The sequence below is a fragment of the Scardinius erythrophthalmus genome, assembly GCF_964197995.2.
Source record: "Scardinius erythrophthalmus genome assembly, chromosome: 10".
Taxonomy (NCBI): Eukaryota; Metazoa; Chordata; class Actinopteri; order Cypriniformes; family Leuciscidae; genus Scardinius; species Scardinius erythrophthalmus.
The window spans coordinates 36,493,026-36,499,109 of record NC_138230.1 but is presented as its reverse complement, the minus strand read 5'-3'; positions in this window follow the sequence as shown (position 1 = coordinate 36,499,109).

Here is a 6,084-nt window from a genome sequence, read left to right as displayed (position 1 = left end):
CGGAGCCACAAACCAAATCTTCAAACACAAGCAGTCAAATGCATTGAGGGAAAAGACTGAGCACACACACACATAAAATAAAAACTTTATACATGGAATGTATATGTACACATTTTTTAAATGTAGGCTTTATTTAAAGATGCTTTCACAGGCTCATGTAAGATAAAAATGCATGAACTGCAACCCATTTGTGCCAAGGAACACCATATACTCTCCATCTTTTAAAATGTAAATTAGCCTTCAGTTTCAAAAATACTTTTGTGTTTTATGATGTACAAATAAAATTGAACAAATTACGTTTCTTTATTTCTTTAGCTAGCCTATACCTCAATGGGAAACATTTGCTTAATCACTGAACAAATTTCTCTTTTTTCTTTTTAACAGTATAAACAGAAAGCATTTATTATTATTATTAGTACAAGTTATTTTTGGGTGTATGGCTATCTTTTTGAATTGTGCCAAATTAGTCCGTTATAAAACATAATCAAAAGTGGGGTAATTTCATATTTCAATTTGATACCATTTATATTATCTGAACTAAAAAATTGGCTTGTGTGGCCTCTTGTGTGATATCGGCATTTTTAATAGTATGCTTCAGACAAACATGAATACATAGAACAAATTTGCAATTTAGTCCCTCAAGCACTACAAATTCATAAGTTGTATGCATAACAACATGCAAACAATTTGCAAAATCTTAGTCAAATACCAAAGGTAAAAGACTTCTTAATAATGTGACAACGTTTAAGTGTATATATGAAGAGTTCAGATGCAAAAGCCTCTAAGTGCCATCTGAAATTTTCTTCTAGAATGATCATTTTTATAAAGCTTGTATATTTAAGTTCAGTAATTTCACTTAATTGACAATTAATAGGTAATTTGCATTGCCATTTAAAGGGTTAGTTCACCCAAAAATTAAAATTCTGTCAGTAATTTCTCACCCTCATGTTGTTCCAACCCCGTAAGACTTTCGTTCATCTTTGGAACACAAATTAAGATATTTTTGATGAAATCTGAGTGCTGGATCACTCCTCCTGCAGGCTTATGGACACTATAACTTTAAGGGGCTTTCCTGTAGCTCAAACAGTAGAGCATTGGCGCTAGCAACGCCAAGGTTATGGGTTCGGTTCCCAAAAGCATTTCCTTCTCTCTGGACCTCGAGTTTTTTTTACGCAGTGTAATAGCGTAGCGCGTCTGTGTTTCACGTCACCACGTATCACACATGACCAGAGTCGCCCAATAGAGAGCCTACGTGGTGACGTGCAACACAGACGCGCTACGCTTAAACACTACGTAAAAAGACTCGAGGTCCAGAGAGAAGGAAATGTAAAGTGGAATAAAGTCGTTATTTTTGTTTGTTTTTGCGCACAAAAAGTATTCTCGTCGCTTTATAAACTTAAGATTGAGCCACTGGAGTCACTTGGACTATATTAACAATGTCTATATTAACAAGCTCTCAGATTTCATCAAAAATATCTTAATTTGTGTTCCGAAGATGAACGAAAGTCTTACGCGGTTTGAACAACATGAGGGTGAGTAATTACTGACAGAATTTTCATTTTTGGGTGAACTAACCCTTTAAGTGAAATTATTGAACTTAAATATACAAGCTTGATAAAAATGACTATTCTAGAAGAAAATTTCAGATGATACTGAAATGATATATATATATCATTGAGATGATATATATATATATCACTGAGTTTACATTGACACGCCATTTCACATTTGTTTTATGTTCACAAATTTTTTATAAGAACTGACGTTTGTTGCTTGCATGCATCACATTAATAAACCACGTATAGCTTCTCAGCGAGAAGACTAATTTACCTTAACAATCCCACATGTTTGTGCCGCGAGATCTTTACACAATGCTTTGAAACGCACAATGTGAAATGTCAGACTCAGAGTGAAAGAAAAGGGAGACAGCAAGAGACCAACTTGTTTTCTCTATAACTCCTCTCTCCCCTTTTTGTTTTATTTAAGGCTAATTTCCATTTCTTTTGTTTGTGTTGAATTTTGTCTGCATAATTGTATCGAGTCTTATTGCTGCCTGGGGCAGTGTGGATTATGGAGAGGCTTGCCACTGCTTGTAACTTATTGAAGTTTAAAATGATTTTCTGCTCTCCTATGGGCAGCTGATTTGAGAGCAGCGCAGCGGTAACTAATAGATCTAATTTGCTTATAATGAGCCTGTATAACATATTATTTACTCAGCAGAGAATACAGATATACAGAGCAGTTTTGCACCATGCACTTTGATAAAGCGACACAAGTGGATGTGGTTGAAACTGATGACCTGCTCTGTCCTTTGAACCATTATTGGCGCAAAGAGAATGGAACCATTTTGTAGCAACTGATTCAATAGCCAAAGGGGTTTTTAGAGAAATAAGTCAATGTTGTTTCATCTACAACATATAACATGTAGCTTTTCTCATAGCACAAGGACTCTGGGCAAAAATCTTTTTTCAAATATTTAAATAAGCCCTGCCATCTTCATTGAGGGAGAGACTTGCTTACCATGTGTTTTGCATAATTAATTTTCTCATTTGCATGCTGCTCCCAATCTTTTGTGATTAATTCAAAGAGGTTAGGCTTCACTACATTGAATATTTTGGACTGAAAGAAATTATGATTTGTTTGTATCTTTTTTTATTTTTGTGCATTTTTTTCTTCTCTCCAGCAGATTGATAGTATTTCAAAAGAGATATTTATGTCCCTTGAGACTATAATGGCGCCATGAGAAATAACACTTGTCAGAGAATCCATACTTTAACTGAAGTGACAAATGAGAACTCATCAGCACACGATTCCACCATGAACCCCACCCTCGCTCGAGATGCGACAGACAGCTTCGGCCTCAGAAAATAACAAACAGCAGGTCCTTAGGAGTGATAAGATTTAGTGAAATGGGTATTTTATACTTTTTTTTAAACAGACAGGAAATTTACAGCAAAATCGCAGCTAGGAACTGATGAGCTGCTTATGAGGAAAACAGGAGACAATTGGCCGAACAAGTACAAGGAAAACATGCACATGTCATCTTCACTGCGTGCAAAGCATTATTTGAATTTGCATGTAGGCCTATTACCAATCCTAATTTTAATTTAAAGTGATTTCTCCCCCCACCATCCATTAGTCATGGTAAATCGATAAAAACCCACTGGGAGAATGCTTTGCTAATGACTGGCACACAGTTTCACTAGAGCACTCATCGGGACAATCTCTCCCTCTCTTACTTTCTCTTTCTCTCTCTGTCTTTCTCTAGGCAGTGGTCCTTAATTGCAGTATTTAAAAGAGTGCAAGCACAGGAGAAGTCCCTTGTGTGTTTGACTGTCTACTACATTACATTATAACTACATTTGCAAATAAAATGTCATGAAATGAAAAGTCACCGCAAATGCATGATATTGATCGTAATGTGAACAAATCATGCATATTTTTTTTTACCTCATATTTTAACCAAACTTTCACAACTGGGCCTTCCTTTTCTCTGGTGAAGTGTGCCAGACCTCTCCAGCCATTTATCTGCTTAAATTCCGGCTCTTTAAGCTATTGTTCATCTTCCTGCACTTTTGAGTGCAACGCCCTACAATCTAACATCCAATTTCCTTTTTCGATAAACTGTTACACTTGGATGTGTCAAAAGAGATGTCACTATTTCCATTTTATCATGACGTTAAAAAGAAACACTGAAGCCAATAGTATAGCCTATGTTCTGGTTTCTTCATCTCAGTGGTCTTGGACTTTGTACTGACACCTACTGGCAAGGATGTATGAAGTTAATTGACTATCTGCTGCCAATTCACACCAAAACTTGAAAACACTGAAAACATAAAACATTATGTTTAAAATTCCAACTGAATAACACACAATATCCCCATTCAAAGTAATCGCTGAAACAAATAACAACCCTGAAAAAACATAAAGCTGACATGAAAAGAGTTACCATAAAATGTAGTTATTATAAAAAATCAGTACAGTTCCAATCCTCAACCCTGCCCCCAAACACACACACACACACACACACACACACACTCATTCATATAATATTTTTATCTCTCTTCTTATTCCATGCCTGAAGTCTATGGTGGATTTCTTAGCTTTATCGCTGTTACACAGAAGCTCCTTTTTGGCAACAGTGTGCGAGCACTGATAGCCACTAAATGAATTTGGGCTCATGAGATGCACCGACTCATAAATGTCTCATGCACTGATAACTGCATATCTTACCTTGAAGTTTGTGCTGTTCTAGGCACTAGCCCTGCTACTGGAGCCATATACTCATGGCTTCCAGAACATCCCAAACATAAAGCAGCCTTGCCTTGCCATACTGTCTTTAATCGCTTTGGAATAATATCTCAGTAAAGCTCTCCATTAGCACTCCCCTTTATGGGCTCTCTCTATATTTCGTCAACAGTTGACCCATTAATACACTATTCTATTTCTATTTTAATTTGTTTAAACTTAAAAGGATGAACAATAAAAACAAAATAAAACAGTTTCACTTTATTTTGATGGTCCCTTTAACACATTCTGTTGACTAAGTAACGTTGCACCAACATATCTACTTACTCTCATTAGAGTGTTAGTAGAGTATTAGTAGACTAGTAAGGTTAGGGTTAGAATAAGTTGACTAATACTCTAATATATATTAAAAAAAATCCCATTATTTGAACGAATTGCTTGAGTGAAATATTCAGTATTCTCTCAGAAAGACTCTTGTTTCATTCTTGTTTCTTGTAAATACAGTAACACCCCAATAAAATAAATACAATAACAAAGATATTGACAAAAATTTTAACAAAAATATTGACAATAATATAATTTTCACATCATTTGAATGAATTATTTGAGTGAATGATTCAATGATTCTCTCAGAAAGACCTTTGTTTCATTCTTGTTGCTAACTAGGTTTTGTATAATAAGCAATATATCATAAAAGGGTTATTTGTATTCACAATAACAGTATTCACTTAGTAAATTTAAAGTGCAAAAACCTAAAGACCAGAAAGAATATGAGATTTTCTATAAAATAAACTTTATTTATTGGATGTGCCTTTGTTTGTTGTTACTGTATGTTAAAGTTCTCTAAGTTAATCCATAGTAATCGATTGTCGAGTTCACGCGCATAGGTTTAGTGCCTATGATCACGCGCGTGAACTCAACAATCGATTACTATGGCCTTCCACCGAAAACAGGATGTAAACAGAGGTATGAGCGCTGGCTGAATTAACTTCATTTTTATTAATATCTCTAACATCTACTGCAGTCAGATTCACCCGTGTTCACTCGGAAGGAATCACTCACATTTTCTGTGCACTTGTAATGACACTTAAAGGATGTTAAGAGGCTAAAAAGCAGGCTTACTACTTGCCCCATTGAAGTCAATAGGGTGCAAATTTTAAAAATAGAATAACTCGGTGTAGGCAACACCGATTTTTGTCGTTGTTCTCTGTATTGACAGCACTCCAAATGTACAAAAAAATGAGCTCAATGTTAAAATTGACCGGAGTTCTCCTTTAACATTGTGATGGTCTCAACAGATCGGATGGAGGTTGGGATCTCGTTCCATCGCTGTGAAGAACAGACGCACAGCAACATTCTGGATGGCAAATCTCCAACACGCGACAGATGTCAACATCCCCCAACAAAGCTTATACATATGTCTTGGCCCATATTTATACTTTGCTACTGGAGTGAGGTTTGTAATTCAGTATTGATATCCTCAAGGTCTGTTTTCACTGCATACAAAAAAAATAATATTTAAAAATAAATAAATATTTTAGCATTGCTGGCCAGATGCCTGATACTGATGTCCTGTTGTTGTTGTTGTCTCTTGTTTTGCCCCTTTTATGTTACATGCTTTCTAATCTTTAATCATATTTAATGGCAAATATTTTGTTTTACTTAAGCTTTTAAAACCTTTTGATGTATCTCTAAAAAAAATATCACAGAGCATCTGTTTTATTTTTATTTATTTCTTGATTTCTTTATTTTGCAATTCCTATATTTCAAAAGCACGAGGAAGAGTTCTTTTGAAGTAAAGTTTACATAAAATAATGCTAATTTCTGTTTCGTCAA